Source organism: Euphorbia lathyris, chromosome 8 (assembly GCF_963576675.1).
Source record: "Euphorbia lathyris chromosome 8, ddEupLath1.1, whole genome shotgun sequence".
In the NCBI taxonomy this organism is placed as follows: domain Eukaryota; kingdom Viridiplantae; phylum Streptophyta; class Magnoliopsida; order Malpighiales; family Euphorbiaceae; genus Euphorbia; species Euphorbia lathyris.
The window spans coordinates 19,065,288-19,084,173 of NC_088917.1; the positions used below are offsets into that span (position 1 = coordinate 19,065,288).

The 18,886-nt window shown below is 35.3% G+C and overlaps 1 pseudogene; it reads left to right on the forward strand.

Moving 5' to 3' along the window:
• Positions 1-1,176: 1,176 nt before the first annotated feature.
• LOC136202857 (pleiotropic drug resistance protein 1-like) lies at positions 1,177-18,195 on the forward strand (annotated as a pseudogene).
• Positions 18,196-18,886: the final 691 nt, after the last annotated feature.

The following is an 18,886-nucleotide window of genomic DNA, read 5'->3' on the forward strand; positions in this document are numbered from 1 at the left end:
GGGGACCATCTCTTGGCCAAATCCTCCCCCGGCAGGCACGGGCCCGCTGCCCGGCTGCCTTGTGCACGATTGCACATACAATTGGCCCGATGTCCACCGGCATGTCCCGCATGGTCCCGATGAACAAGAAAATGACCGTTTTGCCCCTGGCTCCTTTCTCTTAGCCCTTTGGGCATTTCGCTCGGGCCTTCCTTCGGATGACTTTAGGCGGGCCGTGACACCTAGCTTATATATTTGTCCAAAAGTTAATTGTCTTGTTATATTTTGAAAACCTCATATTTACTTGAACACTTGCTTAAATCTTTGAATTTTCCTAGACTAATAATTTGGCCCTCGTTTAAAATGACACCTACATCAATTATTAACATCGGACCATGTCCACTGACTAAGTGACTTCAATGGTCAAATAGTAGTGTTCCCATTGAAAATCATTCGATTGAACAGTTTCAGACTCTCTTTTCAAATTTTGAACCAACACACAAAATCATTGCAATCCATGTCAGATAGTCACCATTTCTGATTTTAGAATAAGATGAAGACTCAATTCATGATTTTTACTTAGTTTAGGAACCTAATTAATGATTTTTATAGTTTAAGATCTTAATTGACTTTAGAGCATCACCAACAGCCTCTTAAGTTAAAATTTGAGGAGAGAGAATGAAAATTCATCTCCAACAGCCTCTTAGTGGCTCCTCAAATCACTAAGAGCCTATTCATCCTCTCTATTAATAGAGAGCCTCTCTCCACCTCTTAGTGCCTCCTAACTTCATTTTTTATTAATAATTTATTATTGATGTGTCTCTCCTCACATTATTGATAATGTAACAATAAAGAATAATCTTAATAATAAAATAATAAATAAAGAGTGAATATAAAGAGGATTGTTGGAGATGATGTATCTTAGCCACTCTTAAATCACTAAGAGTCAATTATTTATATTATTTTTAGAGAGCTAATTAAGAGTCGCTTGTAGATGCTCTTAAGCCCGTGAAATGAGTGTTATATCAGTTTAATAATATGATTAATAAATCAATATTAAACAGAGGATGATTTTGAGCCTTCGTCTTCATTAACTTAATTTTTGATTAATTTTTAATTAAAATTTGTTGGATGATTATATATAAATAGAGCCTTTCTCCTCCTCTGAAAAACAGAGTAAAACACAGACATCTTACTTTTATGAACACTCCAAACAGAATTCCCAAAGAAAAACCAATTCCTGAAAACAACCAAGCCGCATTGAAACAAGAAAGCTGAAAAAAAGATGGAGTTAGCCGATGTATCGAGAGGAAGCAGTGGAAGGTTAAGCAGTTCTAACATATGGAGAAACACAGGCTTCGAAATTTTCTCCCAATCATCGCGCATTGAAGACGACGAAGAAGCTCTTAAATGGGCTGCTCTGGAGAAACTGCCTACTAATTTACGCATACGGAGGGGTATTCTTACCAAGGAAGAAGGTCAATCTACAGAGATTGATGTTTACAATTTGGGATTTATAGAGAAACGAGACTTACTTGAGAGATTAGTGAAGATTGCAGAGGAAGATAATGAGAAGTTCTTGTTGAAACTTAAGAATCGCATTGACAGGTATGGTGGAGATTGAAAAAAGGGGGGAAATGCCTGTTTTATTGTGCTCTTTTTGTGTTTGATAAAATGTCTGTGTGGTGTTTTTGTGCAGAGTTGGATTGGTTATGCCAACGATTGAGGTGAGGTTTGAGCATTTAAATGTGGACGCCGAAGCATATGTTGGAAGCAGAGCTTTGCCTACAATTTTCAATTTCTCTGCTAATCTGCTAGAGGTATCGTATCACAATCGATTATAATCATTTGCTTGGGTAAATTGTGCTGATTATCACTAAAATTTGGAGTTATTTTCACAAAAGTTTTTGAACTTTTTTTTTTTACTGAACATTTCTTTTTATTTTAGTAAATTCATTTAGGCTGATTCAAATCGATAAAGTCAATGAAATCTTGACGTGACAGTCACTTTTACTTATGATATGTTACCATGCCACAGTCACGTGAATAATAAAAATAAATATATATTTTCTAGGTGGGGACTAATATGTGTCCCGTTCGTCCCGCGGGATCCCCGAACCCGTCCCGTATTGTGTCCCGTGGAGATTCCCGACGGATTATCTGTTTAATCCTCGATAACATATTATTAATCATAAAAAATACGTATAGAAAAACTTGAACCTATGATTAATCCGATTCAAATGTTTTACCTCTATTTCACTCTATATCTATTTGTTCATCCTATTCTCTTATTTTCTTTCTTTTTTTCTATATTCTTTTTATTTATTTCTTTTTTCATATATTCTTTTAAACTTTAAGTGGGTAAACGGGGGTACCTGCGGCGGGGACGGGGATGAATTTTGTCCCCGTTTGTTTCACGGGGCGGGTATGGGGATTCCCCGTTTAGTCGGGGAACGGGGATGGAAACTCCAATCCCCGCCGCCCGTTTACATCCCTACGGATAAAGGTTAAATTTGAGCTAAACAAAAAGGGCGGCCCGGTCGCATTACGCGTCCCCGCTGAGCGAGGGTCCGGGGAGGGGTCCCACCACAAGGGTGTATTGGGGGCAAGCCTTCCCTTGCCAATTTAATTGGCAAGAGGCCACTCCTAAGACTCGAACCCGTGACCTCTGGTCACACGACAACAACGTTTTACCGTTGCGCCAAGGCTCGCCCTCTAAATTTGAGCTAAACAAACAAAAATAAATATATTTTGGGTAAATTTCAAATAAAACCCATGTGGTTTCACTAATTTTCAGATAAAGGAATGTGGTTTACTTTTTGTCAAAACGAGGACTAGGGTTTTCAACTTTAGCAAAATAATGACTTTTTCGATTGATATTATTAAAATCACCCTTGACGACTTCAAAAATGACATATTTTAAGAACTACTAATATTCTAAGCAACTTTAATTCTTCAACTTTTTTATTTCGAGATTATTTAGATGATGTTTGGTAATGAGAGAGAAAGTTAATGTTTAGAGAGAGAAAGTTCCAAAAAAGATGATTTTCTAAAATCGAAAATGTAGTTCCATAGAAAATATGACATTGAACAACTTTAATTCTTGAAAATTTTCATTTTCAGGTCGTTAAAGATAGTTTTAATAACATTATTAAAAGTGCCTCAATCCTCGTTTTGACAAAAAGTAAACCACAGTCCTTTATCTGAAAATTAGTAAAACCACAGGGGTTTTATTTGAAATTTACCCATATATTTTTTACATGATAAAAGCTAAATTTGAGCCTAACGTTTTTTGAGAAAGTGCAGATTCAGCACTAATTTACGAAATGATATAAATTTAACCTTAATGTTTCTAAGCAAAATCAATTTTACCTTTATCTAATAGAAAATTTGAATCGACTCATTTAACAGTTATATCAAACTTTCAAAATAAATTTATCAATAAACTGAAGCAATTAGACACTATACTTATACATGGCTGTTAGTTAGCATTTTGATTTTTTTTTTTTTTTTTTTTTTGGTAATTGTGACTAACTATTTTAAGCATAATTGATGTTTAAAAGATCAAATAGAAGGTCAAACAACATAGGTTAAAATTGATCTTCCTTATAAATATTACCATTAAATTTGTACATGTTATAGGTTACGGCCAAATTTGTACTTCCCCCCAAAATTTGTACCTATGCGTGAAACTGCGATCATTGCTAAAAATCCTGGTTCAAATGGCCGATTTCAGGCTCGTTTATAAAAAAAAAAAAAAAAAAATTAAGCTCAAATTTCGCTCTCTATATATTTTTTTTTATTATTATTATTGTTATTTGTCATAGATAATTTTACACAATTGAGTCAAGTAAATAAAAAAATTTAGTCATTTTTAAAATTGTTGGTACATCATTATTCCATGTGACTTTGTTGAAATAAAAAGAATGTTCAGTGACTTAAAATTTAGTGATTTTTGTGAAAACCCCAAATTTCAATCACCATCGGTGCAAATTTATCCTCGTTTGCTTACGTTGTTGCATAGTCAATTAATTTTCTTAATTTATGAAGGTAAAATTGGTTTGTTAATTAGGGAATGTTGAATTATCTTCACATACTTCCAAGTAGAAAGAGACCATTATCAATCCTTCATGATGTTAGTGGAATTATTAAGCCTCGAAGGTGAGTTGAAATTAAAAAAAAAAGGTGTTGGTAATATGTCTGTATAGCAAATCCTGTAAAGATGCCATTTTTATCCTTTTTTTTTTTTTTTTTTTTTTTTGCAGAATGACACTGCTACTAGGCCCGCCGAGCTCCGGCAAGACCACATTACTTTTGGCTTTGGCCGGAAAACTTAGCAAAGAACTGAAGGTAAGCAGTCATATTCATCTTTCTCAGTAGTTGAGTAATCGTCAGCTAAATGAATGTCCCCACATATTACTATCGAAGTGGAAATGAAAGTATGTCGGTCGCTGTTTATAAGGTCAATGCAAGTATGTGGGTCCCGGTTCATAAGGTCAATGATTTTAAATATTTTAAAAGTATAACTTTAAATTATTCTTTTGCATATAAATTAAGAATTCGATGCTTTATATTCTTGATTATATAATTGAAATTCAAAGTCGTGAATAATTGATATAAGAGAAAAAATTTAACAAATTTGATTTAGCAAAAAAAAAAAAAAATCATGTATGCACATGTAAAATCGGCCCCCAACCAACCAATCATGTATTCTCCACTGCATCGACATACATGTTTCGATACTTTGGACGTTAGTTGCATTTGACTCGCTTCCCGCTCTAATGTTTCCAATCGTGGTCTTCTTTCTTAGGCTCTTTTCCTAAGATTACACATGTGGTCTTTCAAGTACTAAACTTAATTTCTTAACATCAAAATCATCCAACTTTACATTTGATTTCTCTTGTAGTTCTTTTGTTTAGATTCTCACGAAAACTGGATTTTTTCACGTGGATTAAATAATAATAATAATATACTTAGTTTGGCCTTGGTAGATTATGTTTATGAGAGAAATCGAAAGGGAGAGGATGAATGAAATTGATTAGGTTGGGTTTGGTGATATGTAAGTTTTGTTGGGAATTTTTCTAGGATCGCGACAATTTAGCGGAAGCGATAAAACAATTTTATTGAATTTATGAGGTTTACAAGAGGGTGTTCTCTAGAAACTTTCTAGAGTTACAATGAGATAAAACAAAAATAGTACACTCCGGTGTTTCCCGAAAATACCCCGAAATAATTATCTTTACTATTTTTATCTCTCCCCAAAAATAATTAGACTACCCTCTAAATAAACCACAAAAAAACTCACAAGGCACAATTGTACCTTCTCTCAAACTACATTTCTGCTCCACTCTATTCACTCTCCTTCTCTCTTTTTCACAATACTCCTCTTTACTACATCTTCCTCAACTCTCCAATCTCTCTTTTATTTTTTCCCACAATTCTATATCATTGGCACCCTAAATCTATGGCCTTATATAGCCATATTCTTGAAGACTTTTTCAACTAATTAGTTAAGAAAGTCAAGGTTTCATATGTGCCATGATTTGTGCCCATAAATCATGGCACAACTTGTTTGACCATCTTTTTTTTTAATTACAAATTACAAAAACCATCCCTCAATAATACAAATTACAAAAATAATCCCTCATTAATTGGAATATCACAACAATTCCTTTTTCGTTTAATTGTTTTAAATTAATAGTTAATTTTCTCAACAATCTTCCCCTTAACTATTAATTTAAAACTTTCAATTTTTTTTTTTTTTGGGATATATATGATGTACTTTCCCATCATCACCTTGTAAACGGAGCACTTCTCTCCGCAAACAACTTCTCGGTGCACTTCTCACCGAATCAATGATGTACTTTCCCATCATCACCGGAGCACTTCTCTCCGCAAACAACTTCTCGGTGCACTTCTCACCGAATCAATTTGTTGATGCACTTCTCATCAACCTTCAACTATTGGAGCACTTCTCTCCAAATTAAGCAAATTCTTTTTCGTCAACATGGTCTGTCACATTGACACTTTCTTTTCTCTTGTTTCTGCAATTCCATTGCACGCGCCCAAACTTCTTACATGAAACATTTGGGCTTCCCCATGTCAGCAGTCCTTCCCTCAACTGCTTGCTCATTTTCTCCATTTTCTCACGCCCAATTCATTTGGTGCGTGACGGTAACATCAACAGGAGCCCCAACATTGAACCATAGCTCTGATACCACTGTTGGGAATTTTTCTAGGATCGCGACAATTTAGCGGAAGCGATAAAACAATTTTATTGAATTTATGAGGTTTACAAGAGGGTGTTCTCTAGAAACTTTCTAGAGTTACAATGAGATAAAACAAAAATAGTACACTCCGGTGTTTCCCGAAAATACCCCGAAATAATTATCTTTACTATTTTTATCTCTCCTCAAAAATAATTAGACTACCCTCTAAATAAACTCTCAAAAAAACTCACAAGGCACAATTGTACCTTCTCTCAAACTACATTTCTGCTCCACTCTATTCACTCTCCTTCTCTCTTTTTCACAATACTCCTCTTTACTACATCTTCCTCAACTCTCCAATCTCTCTTTTATTTTTTCCCACAATTCTATATCATTGGCACCCTAAATCTATGGCCTTATATAGCCATATTCTTGAAGACTTTTTCAACTAATTAGTTAAGAAAGTCAAGGTTTCATATGTGCCATGATTTGTGCCCATAAATCATGGCACAACTTGTTTGACCATCTTTTTTTTTTAATTACAAATTACAAAAACCATCCCTCAATAATGCAAATTACAAAAATAATCCCTCATTAATTGGAATATCACAACAATTCCTTTTTCGTTTAATTGTTTTAAATTAATAGTTAATTTTCTCAACAATCTTCCCCTTAACTATTAATTTAAAACTTTCAATTTTTTTTTTTTTTGGATATATATGATGTACTTTCCCATCATCACCTTGTAAACGGAGCACTTCTCTCCGCAAACAACTTCTCGGTGCACTTCTCACCGAATCAATGATGTACTTTCCCATCATCACCGGAGCACTTCTCTCCGCAAACAACTTCTCGGTGCACTTCTCACCGAATCAATTTGTTGATGCACTTCTCATCAACCTTCAACTATTGGAGCACTTCTCTCCAAATTAAGCAAATTCTTCTTCGTCAACATGGTCTGTCACATTGACACTTTCTTTTCTCTTGTTTCTGCAATTCCATTGCACGCGCCCAAACTTCTTACATGAAACATTTGGGCTTCCCCATGTCAGCAGTCCTTCCCTCAACTGCTTGCTCATTTTCTCCATTTTCTCACGCCCAATTCATTTGGTGCGTGACGGTAACATCAACAGGAGCCCCAACATTGAACCATAGCTCTGATACCACTGTTGGGAATTTTTCTAGGATCGCGACAATTTAGCGGAAGCGATAAAACAATTTTATTGAATTTATGAGGTTTACAAGAGGGTGTTCTCTAGAAACTTTCTAGAGTTACAATGAGATAAAACAAAAATAGTACACTCCGGTGTTTCCCGAAAATACCCCGAAATAATTATCTTTACTATTTTTATCTCTCCTCAAAAATAATTAGACTACCCTCTAAATAAACTCTCAAAAAAACTCACAAGGCACAATTGTACCTTCTCTCAAACTACATTTCTGCTCCACTCTATTCACTCTCCTTCTCTCTTTTTCACAATACTCCTCTTTACTACATCTTCCTCAACTCTCCAATCTCTCTTTTATTTTTTCCCACAATTCTATATCATTGGCACCCTAAATCTATGGCCTTATATAGCCATATTCTTGAAGACTTTTTCAACTAATTAGTTAAGAAAGTCAAGGTTTCATATGTGCCATGATTTGTGCCCATAAATCATGGCACAACTTGTTTGACCATCTTTTTTTTTTAATTACAAATTACAAAAACCATCCATCAATAATACAAATTACAAAAATAATCCCTCATTAATTGGAATATCACAACAATTCCTTTTTCGTTTAATTGTTTTAAATTAATAGTTAATTTTCTCAACAATCTTCCCCTTAACTATTAATTTAAAACTTTCAATTTTTTTTTTTTTTTTGGATATATATGATGTACTTTCCCATCATCACCTTGTAAACGGAGCACTTCTCTCCGCAAACAACTTCTCGGTGCACTTCTCACCGAATCAATGATGTACTTTCCCATCATCACCGGAGCACTTCTCTCCGCAAACAACTTCTCGGTGCACTTCTCACCGAATCAATTTGTTGATGCACTTCTCATCAACCTTCAACTATTGGAGCACTTCTCTCCAAATTAAGCAAATTCTTCTTCGTCAACATGGTCTGTCACATTGACACTTTCTTTTCTCTTGTTTCTGCAATTCCATTGCACGCGCCCAAACTTCTTACATGAAACATTTGGGCTTCCCCATGTCAGCAGTCCTTCCCTCAACTGCTTGCTCATTTTCTCCATTTTCTCACGCCCAATTCATTTGGTGCGTGACGGTAACATCAACAGGAGCCCCAACATTGAACCATAGCTCTGATACCACTGTTGGGAATTTTTCTAGGATCGCGACAATTTAGCGGAAGCGATAAAACAATTTTATTGAATTTATGAGGTTTACAAGAGGGTGTTCTCTAGAAACTTTCTAGAGTTACAATGAGATAAAACAAAAATAGTACACTCCGGTGTTTCCCGAAAATACCCCGAAATAATTATCTTTACTATTTTTATCTCTCCTCAAAAATAATTAGACTACCCTCTAAATAAACTCTCAAAAAAACTCACAAGGCACAATTGTACCTTCTCTCAAACTACATTTCTGCTCCACTCTATTCACTCTCCTTCTCTCTTTTTCACAATACTCCTCTTTACTACATCTTCCTCAACTCTCCAATCTCTCTTTTATTTTTTCCCACAATTCTATATCATTGGCACCCTAAATCTATGGCCTTATATAGCCATATTCTTGAAGACTTTTTCAACTAATTAGTTAAGAAAGTCAAGGTTTCATATGTGCCATGATTTGTGCCCATAAATCATGGCACAACTTGTTTGACCATCTTTTTTTTTTAATTACAAATTACAAAAACCATCCCTCAATAATACAAATTACAAAAATAATCCCTCATTAATTGGAATATCACAACAATTCCTTTTTCGTTTAATTGTTTTAAATTAATAGTTAATTTTCTCAACAAGTTTTTAGTATTTTTTTAATCCATATATAAAAATCTGGCTTACATGTCGCCTACTTGTTTTTCCAACCACTATTGCCGGAATTTGGGTAAAATGGCTACAGGAGAAACCAAATGTAAAGTCTGATGATTTTGATGTTAAGAAATCAAGTTTTATGGCATTAGTATTCCATTCTTAATACTTGGAGGATCATGAGTGTAATTACCCCTAAGATGAAAATAGCAGACAACAACAGTTCCTCTCATCTTTGACGAGTGACAAGAGTAATTAGACACATATTCACCTAACATGTATATTAATCACAAATCAAAAAGCAGAAGAGTTTATTTGGCATAATTAATTAACAAGCTAACCCATTGGAAAGTGTTTCTCCTAACTAGCTGTTATGGTAATTATGTGAAATTTCAGTTTTCAGGAAGGGTGACTTATAATGGACATGAGATGGACGAATTTGTCCCACAAAGAACATCAGCATACATTAGTCAGTATGATCTCCATGCAGGAGAAATGACTGTTAGAGAAACACTTGAGTTCTCTGCAAGATGTCAAGGGGTTGGAACCCGTTATGGTCAGCAACAATTCATTATGAATATGGAGCCCTATGTGGATAATTATAGAGGGTTTGGTTGGACTAATTGTTGTCTAATTCTGAAATTATGCAGAGATGTTAGCAGAATTAGCAAGAAGGGAAAAGGCAGCAAATATCAAACCAGATCCTGATATTGATATCTTCATGAAGGTAAAGAGGCAGTCATGCTTGTGGAACTTTCAATTATAATTCCTTTTCACAATTAGAATAAGAAATTTTATACACTTTTTATGATAAAGTATGCTTTGATGCTTGGAACTCTGTAGGCAGCTGCACTAGAAGGGCAAGAGACCAATGTTGTCACAGATTATATTCTTAAGGTACAAAGTTACAGCTCATTTAGGTTTAAATTAAGGAAAGAAGAAAAAGCATTTTGAAGCCACTGATCATTTTGAAATATGTTGATTAGATTTCTGATCTTTTAATTTGATATGTTGAGCCTTTGATGATCAATTGGAAAGTTAGCTGTGAATATCAAACACGGTTAAAAGTCGTTGCTCATTTGCATTTGAAATTGCATATTAATAGTTCGAAAGCAGCTTTTTTATATGTCCGATGTAGCTACAAGGAAACTGTAAAAACTCATTTCGAACTGTAGAAAATACAATTTCGGAGCAGATGAAATGAATCGTGCGCTTTTAGTTGATGTTCAGAGCTAATTGTCTTGTTAATCAGAGACTCAATATGTGTCATTATAACTAATCAAGGGCTCAATGTGTCAAACTGAAATATTAGAGACTTCATCAACAAAAACGAAAAATGAGAGGCCTCAAGATCTCAAGATGCTTTTTCCTTGAATAAATAATGCACTTTCAGGAATCTATATCATTAGTCTTTCCCTGTTCAAATTATACAGATTTTAGGACTTGAAGTATGTGCTGATATCCTAGTTGGTGATCAAATGACAAGAGGAATTTCTGGCGGGCAAAAGAAGCGAGTTACAACAGGTGAAACGTAACGATATCCATATATGGTATCATAGATACTAGTACATAATTCTGTTCTACTTTTAGCTGATGATAATCAATTGCAAGACTTCAATATGCCACTTATATATACCTTACTGTATTTAGAAACTCAGTTGAAGCCTTGTAATTAAGGAAGAGAAAAAATCTTACTGTATTCTGATATAAAAAGGGCGGCCCGGTCGCACTACGCGCCCCGCTGAGCGAGGGTCCGGGGAGGGGTCCCACCACAAGGGTGTATTAGGGGCAAGCCTTCCCCTACCAATTTATTTGGCAAGAGGCCGCTCCTAAGAATCGAACCCGTGACCTCTTGGTCACACGACAACAACGTTTACCGTTGCGCCAAGGCTCGCCCTCTGATATTACTGTATTCTGATATATGTAGGGGAAATGCTGGTCGGACCAGCCAGAGCGCTTTTCATGGATGAGATATCAACTGGTTTGGACAGTTCAACTACTTTTCAAATTGTGAACTCGCTCAGACAATCAATCCACATTCTCAACGGAACTGCTCTCATTTCTCTTCTACAGCCAGCACCAGAAACTTATGACCTTTTCGATGACATAATTCTTCTTTCAGACGGACAAATTGTATATCAAGGTCCACGAGAGAATGTGCTTGAGTTCTTCGAATACATGGGCTTCAAATGCCCCGAGAGAAAAGCAGTTGCTGACTTCTTGCAAGAAGTAATTCTTATACTGATCACAAGCTTTCCTGTATACATCATTATCAATATTTTAAGAAAGTTCAGCTCATTAATAAGCTTCTTCTATCGGAATGTGATAGGTAACATCTAAGAAAGATCAAGAACAGTACTGGACGCTTCATGACCAGCCTTATAATTTTGTTTCCGTGAAAGAATTTTCGGAAGCATTTCAATCATTTCACGTTGGTCGAAAGTTGGGAGATGAACTTGCTATACCATTTGACAAGTCCAAAGCTCATCCTGATTCTCTAACTACTAAAAAATATGGTGTCAGCAAGAAGGAACTTCTGAAAGCTTGCATTTCAAGAGAATATTTGCTCATGAAGAGGAACTCATTTATATACATTTTTAATATGACCCAAGTGAGTAGTAATCTTTCTTCATTTCATTCTTTTTCTATATTATTTTCCTTTTCATATTATTGGAAGGATAAAATTTCTAGTTCCAACATCATGATAAGGAATTTGCAAAGTAGACAATAGAAGTTATATCCTATGTAAAGCTAAAAAAAAAATCATGGCAAGGATTTGCAAATCATCGAAATCCAAAATTAGAACATGAATTGATGTTAAGTCAATTACTTATTTGTCTTCTTTCAATTTCAGCTTCTTATACTGGCTTTCATAACAATGACAATATTTCTAAGAACGGAGATGCACCAAGACACAGAAGCGGATGCTGGGATATACATGGGAGCCCTTTTCTTCACAGTCCTCACTACTGTGTTCAATGGATTCTCAGAACTTTCAATGACCATCATGAAACTCCCTGTCTTCTACAAGCAAAGAGACCTTCTCTTCTACCCTTCATGGGCATATGCACTTCCTACATGGATTTTGAAGATTCCGATCACTCTTGTGGAAGTGGCTGCATGGGTATTCATGACATACTATGTTGTAGGCTATGATCCAAATATTGGAAGGTGGGGAAACAAGCATCACTGAATATTTCACCTGTAGTGGTCCAGAATTATCTCAAAAGTTTTCTTGATGACAGGTTTTTCAAGCAGTACTTGATACTCCTACTCACTCACCAGATGGCATCTGCACTTTTTCGACTGACAGCAGGACTAGGAAGGAATGTAATTGTTGCTAATACAGTTGGGGCGTTTGCATTGCTTGCTTTACTAGTTCTCGGAGGATTTGTCATATCAAGAGGTGACTTAGATATAAATAAATATGTTTAACATAAATTTTTTCCTTATGAAACAATTTAAATTGATAAGGAGATGAATCCATGGTGTTACATCAGATAATGTGCAGTCATGGTGGATATGGGGCTACTGGTTCTCACCAATGATGTATGTTCAGAATGGTATTTCTGCAAATGAATTTCTTGGGAAGAGATGGAATCATGTAAGATTCTTTTTCTTAAATCTGGACACTTTAAAAGAAATCACAGATTTGCATGAAATAACTTGATGAAAATTGGTATCATTTAACGAAATTCGTTTCTTGCAGTTTCTTCCTAATTCAACAGAGCCATTGGGAGTTGCTTTCATGAAGTCCCGTGGACTTTTCCCTGAAGCATATTGGTATTGGATTGCAGTTGGAGTTCTGACAGGATATATCTTCCTTTTCAATTTCCTTTTCACTTTGGCACTAAAATATCTAGATCGTAAGTTCCCTGAATTGGGTTTTATGTTTTCAAACATGTGGTATATATTCTGATAATCAACTACTTCAGCATTTGAGAGGCCTCAAACAATAATATTAGAAGAGGTCTATGCTGAGAAACATGCTATTGGAACTGGAGAGTATATTGATCAATCATCTAAAGGAAAGAACTCTCCAGGTGAGTCACAAGATAGTTGCTATTTAATTTCTGTCTGTCATGATGTAACTGATAATATTGATTACTATAAATACATTCCAGAAAGAGACATTATGAATGGAAGAAATGCATCATCAAAGCCTACAGCCACGGACAGCTTTAGATATGCAAGTCAAAACAGGAAGCGAGGAATGGTTCTTCCTTTTCAGCCCCTTTCCATCACTTTTGATGAAATCAGATATTCTGTGGACATGCCACAGGTACCTTAATATTTTTGCTAAGAATAAAGTAGAGGTGCAAATTCAGGTTATCATTTCAAAATCATGTTATGTTCTATATGTTTGATATGATTATATATGTTATACAAGAAATTTGATAATCTTGGTGTTGTGTCAGTTGAGTTGTCTCTGTAAATCGTGTTATCAGTGCCAGAAATTGCCACCCCTAGAAGAAACCATGTATTATATACAGAAAGATAACCACACAGCTAAAATTGAAGGGATTTGTTGAAAAGATGAGCTAATTGTTTTTCTTTCATATAGCTATGTTGTTTGACAAAAGAAAAAAAAATTCCCGGTGCAAATTCTGTATAACTTGGATGGTTTAAGCATTCTTATATGATTACCATGTCAAATTCCTTGCAGGAAATGAAAGCTCAAGGTATTACTGAACATCGTCTGGAACTTCTGAAGGGTGTTAGTGGAGCATTTAGGCCAGGAGTTCTAACAGCTCTAATGGGTGTGAGTGGTGCTGGAAAGACCACTCTAATGGATGTCTTGGCTGGACGAAAAACAGGTGGTTACATTGAGGGAACCATCACAATATCTGGATATCCGAAGAAGCAAGAAACTTTTGCTCGCATATCAGGATACTGTGAGCAAACGGATATCCACTCCCCACACGTTACAGTACATGAGTCACTGCTTTATTCTGCGTGGCTTCGGTTACCTCCTGAGGTCGATTCTGATTCAAGAAAGGTATACTTCATTGCTTCAGTAACCTTTTATCATTGAAAACAGGAAACTGTTTTGACTTGCTATATCAGGTCTGCAGTTTTTAATGATCAGAAGAAGCAACAGTTCAACAGAAATGAACATTCTTTTTTCGCTTTTCGGTTTTCCATCAGGTTATTGACATTAAATTTAATTGATGGATTTCAGATGTTCATTGAAGAAGTTATGGAGCTTGTTGAGCTGACCTCTTTAAGAGAAGCACTTGTTGGATTGCCTGGAGTAAATGGTCTATCAATCGAACAACGCAAACGACTGACTGTTGCTGTCGAGCTCGTCGCCAACCCGTCTATAATCTTTATGGATGAGCCAACCTCTGGCCTTGATGCCAGGGCAGCAGCAATAGTGATGCGAACAGTGAGGAACTGGGAGAACTGTTGTGTGCACAATACATCAGCCTAGCATTGACATATTTGATTCTTTTGATGAGGCAAGACTCTTGTCTTTGACACTTTGTTAAGGAAATTTATAATTTCTAGCTTTTTTTCGGCCAAGTGTAAGATCTAATTACTTTGCTTCTCCTTACAGTTATTTTTATTGAAGAGAGGAGGGGAAGAAATTTACATGGGTCCAGTTGGCCGACATGCTTGCCATCTGATTAACTATTTCCAGGTTAGACTAGTAATGCATAATGCTGTAGAAACTCTATCCAATCTTTTAGACTTGCTACTAAGTTGCTGACAATGGGGATTCGGAAAATTTTATAGGACATTGAGGGAATTCCGAAGATTAGAGATGGTTATAATCCTGCAACTTGGATGTTGGAGATTACCACTGCTGCACAGGAATCAGCTCTTGGGGTTAATTTCTCTGATGTATATAGAAACTCAGATTTATACAGGTCAGAACACAAAGTTAATTACTTGTCATGAAATTTGTTGTGAACAATAAATTGTTTGAAAGTTGTTTCATAAATATTGAAGGAAATGGAATTATTAGAATATATCACTGTTTAAACAATCAAATTTAATGAAAATTCTAGGAGAAACAAATCCCTGATCAAGGAACTAAGCAGTCCTCCACCGGGTTCAGATGATCTCTACTTCCCAACTAAATACTCCAGGTCCTTCCTAACCCAATGTATAGCTTGCCTATGGAAGCAGCATTGGTCATATTGGCGAAATTCATCATATTCTGCAGTTAGACTCTTATTCACAACAATCATAGCATTGTTGTTTGGGACAATATTCTGGAATCTGGGCTCCAAGAGGTATACGTATATGTTTAAAATACTGTCTACTTAAGGCCTTATCGGTCTCTAACTCGAACGAAATGTTGGTAAATTGCAGAGGAAGAACTCAAGATCTCTTTAATGCAATGGGTTCCATGTATGCCGCTGTGTTGTTCTTAGGATTTCAGAATTCTACATCAGTGCAGCCAGTTGTGGCTATTGAAAGAACTGTATTTTATAGGGAAAGATCAGCTGGAATGTATTCTGCATTGCCATATGCCTTTGGACAGGTAATTATTCCTAAAAAGGAGCACATAAATTCAAATAAAAAACTTAGGGATGTTCAGTTCAACCGTTAGCTAATAGCTATGTTGCACGGACACCGGGAAACCTTATTCTGAAAAACTTAGCCTTCATAACAGATACGGATACAAACATGAAACATAGAAACTCTACTAAAAAAGAGTGTATGTGTAGGCTAATAGTTGTTGTTGTTAGTTGTTAGTTGTTTGATGCTATTAGTTGATTGATAATTTTGTGGAAATAGAAAAGATGATTTTCTCAAAATTATATAAAAGCTCTAAAAAAGAGATTTTCGTGAAAAGCTCTAAAAAGAGCTTTTCTTTAACAGCTATTGTTTCCATTAAAAAACTATCGGATGTTGTTTTATAAACCTAACCAAACACTACGTCTTTTTGTTGTTTGGAGTAAAAAGCTAAAAGAAGTTCCGAAAGCGGAAACAAACACTCTTTTAGTGTCCGTTTGGTATTCCTTTATGTAGCTTCTTTTTGTTGTTTTACTCCAAACCGATAAAGTGTTTAATTAAGATTGAGAAACAGCCGTTGATTGCTATTTTGGAAAGAAAACCAGCTAATATCTAACAGCAACAACAAACAGTAAACAGGAACAGCCGAACCAAACAGGCTCTTAATTATCTTACTTTATACTTGATTCTACAATAATTCATTAGAATTGAAAGGGAACTGAATTTGATTGCCTCTTTGCAGATTATGATTGAAATACCATACATTTTATTCCAAACTATAAGTTATGGGACAATAGTGTATGCTATGTTGGGATTTGAGTGGACAGCTATCAAGTATTTTTGGTATCTATTCTTCATGTATTTCACCCTATTATTCTTCACATTATATGGAATGATGACTGTTGCTATCACACCCAACCATAGCATTGCTGCTATTGTTTCCTCTGCTTTCTATGCTATTTGGAACCTCTTCTCAGGATTCATCATTCCTCTAACGGTAATAATATATGATACTATAACTTCTCAATTTGCTCCCATTTTTTTGTGTTTCTTCAACAAATTTTCAAAGGATTTAAAATAACCTGAGGCTCTTGATTTACTCATTGAGTTCCTGATCTTTTATTTTTACAGTTCATTTGTAGATTTATACATTGAAGCATTGATCTTTTATTTTATAATTACGCCCTTAAATCATTTATAAACCTACAGATTGAACCCCTATGAAAGGCCTCAATTAGTGTTTTTAAGGGATTTTAATGTGCAGGTTTATAAATAATCAAGGGTTTAATTGTGTAAAACAAAAGATTAAGGATTCGATATGTGAGTTTTATAAAGGGATAAGGGTCAAATTTACCGTTTAGGGTTCTTTGGAAAGATTAGTTTTACACTTGGCGTACAAAATGATCCAATATTAACTCCATATCTACAATGGGCCAGGATCAATACTGGTCCCCTCTACTCAGATGATGCCACATTAGCTCAACGGTTGATGCGTCATTATTTGAGTGGAAGAACTAGTACTGGTCCCGGTCCACAGTAGAACTTCTCCCATATTGAGAAAGTTAAAACTAAGCTAGAGTTTCAGTATGAGAATAACATTGGATCATTTTGTATAATAAAAGTAAAATTGATCATCTCAAATAATATTAGGAGCAGAATTTGCCTACAACCTTTTTTATAAATGATCAAGAGTTAAGTAGATGAGGAATTTAATAGGCCTAATACATCCTTAGTCCGTGTATTTGTTCAGAAAAGTCAATCACGCCCTTATAATCTTTTAACATCCTATTTACCTCCTAAACTTTTTTAGAGTGACCCATTGACCCATGAATCCACGTGGCAAAACAATGAGAGATTTTGGATAAATTGAAATGCGTATCACCTTTAAACAAATTCAAGGGGGTCAATAGATTACTTGCAGTTAACTTTTCTGAACAAGTACAAAGAGTTAAAATGTATAAACGAAATTAATATGTAAAAACAACAAAGTTGTAGTCTTTTCTGAAACAGAAGTCATGGGTTTGACTAAAGATGATGTTTTGCATATAACAGAGGATTCCAATCTGGTGGAGATGGTACTACTGGGCTTCTCCTATGGCTTACTCATTATATGGATTAGTTGGTTCACAATTTGGAGATATAATGGAAACATTAGACAATGGTGAAACAGTTGAACATTTCGTAAGGACTTATTTTGGGTTTGAACATCATTTTATTCCAACTGTTGCTGCCATTCTTGTTGCAGCCTGTATAGTACTCGGATTCGTGTTTGCCTACTCAATCAGAACTTTTAATTTCGAGATCAGATGATGATTACCGCGGATAAAATGCACCGACGTTCACTGAAGTTTAGAATATGTTTCACAAAAGTCACTTCAGTTAGTTTATGTACAAAAACTCACCGAAATTTTGACGTAGCAGAGATGACAGTTGACTATATGTCAACTAGGTGTCATATCGGATATGTTTGACTTTTACGGCAGACGCCACAAGGAAATTTCTAAGCTGCAATGTTTTTTTTAAGTTATATATCTGTTCGACATGACGCTTAGTTGGGAGATGGTCAACTGTCTTTTGTGCCACGTGAATATTTTCCGATGAGTTTTTGTATTCAAATTGATTCGAATGGTTTTATTGAAATTAAACGTGAAGTTTAGTGATTTTTGGGAAACAGATTCCAAACTTCAGCGACCATCGGTGTAATTTACCTGGATCATGGCCTAATCAAGTTCCAAGGCCCAAATTGTAGCCCATATACAACCCACGGTATCATATATGAGCCCAATGAAGGAAAATGTCCTGAAATAAATTAGTTGAAATTAGGTTCTTCATACTCTTAGGTATATATCTATGTGATTTTTTTTTCTTTTGGCTAATGAAATTAAGAAATTAAACCTTCAGTAATTTTATTAATCATAAAGTTTTAGGAACATAATAGAGTGTTCATTATTCTAAGCTCGATAGTGCGGAAATATAAAATTAATAAACAATCACAAGAACGAAAAAATTTCATAAGTTGGATAGCCGGATTCAAGGCAAACCCTCTCGAGGTGGAAAGTTGAAAGTAGTCATGGCTTGGTATATTCATGGGATGGGTTGGGATGGACTAGACTTAACGAGTTTTTAACTTAAAATTTAGGCTTAATATATTATTTGTCCCCTGAACTTGTCCAAAATGGTTGATTGGTCCTCTGAACTTTCAAAGTTTCTCGATAGCCCCCTGAACTTGCATAAAATGTTCGGT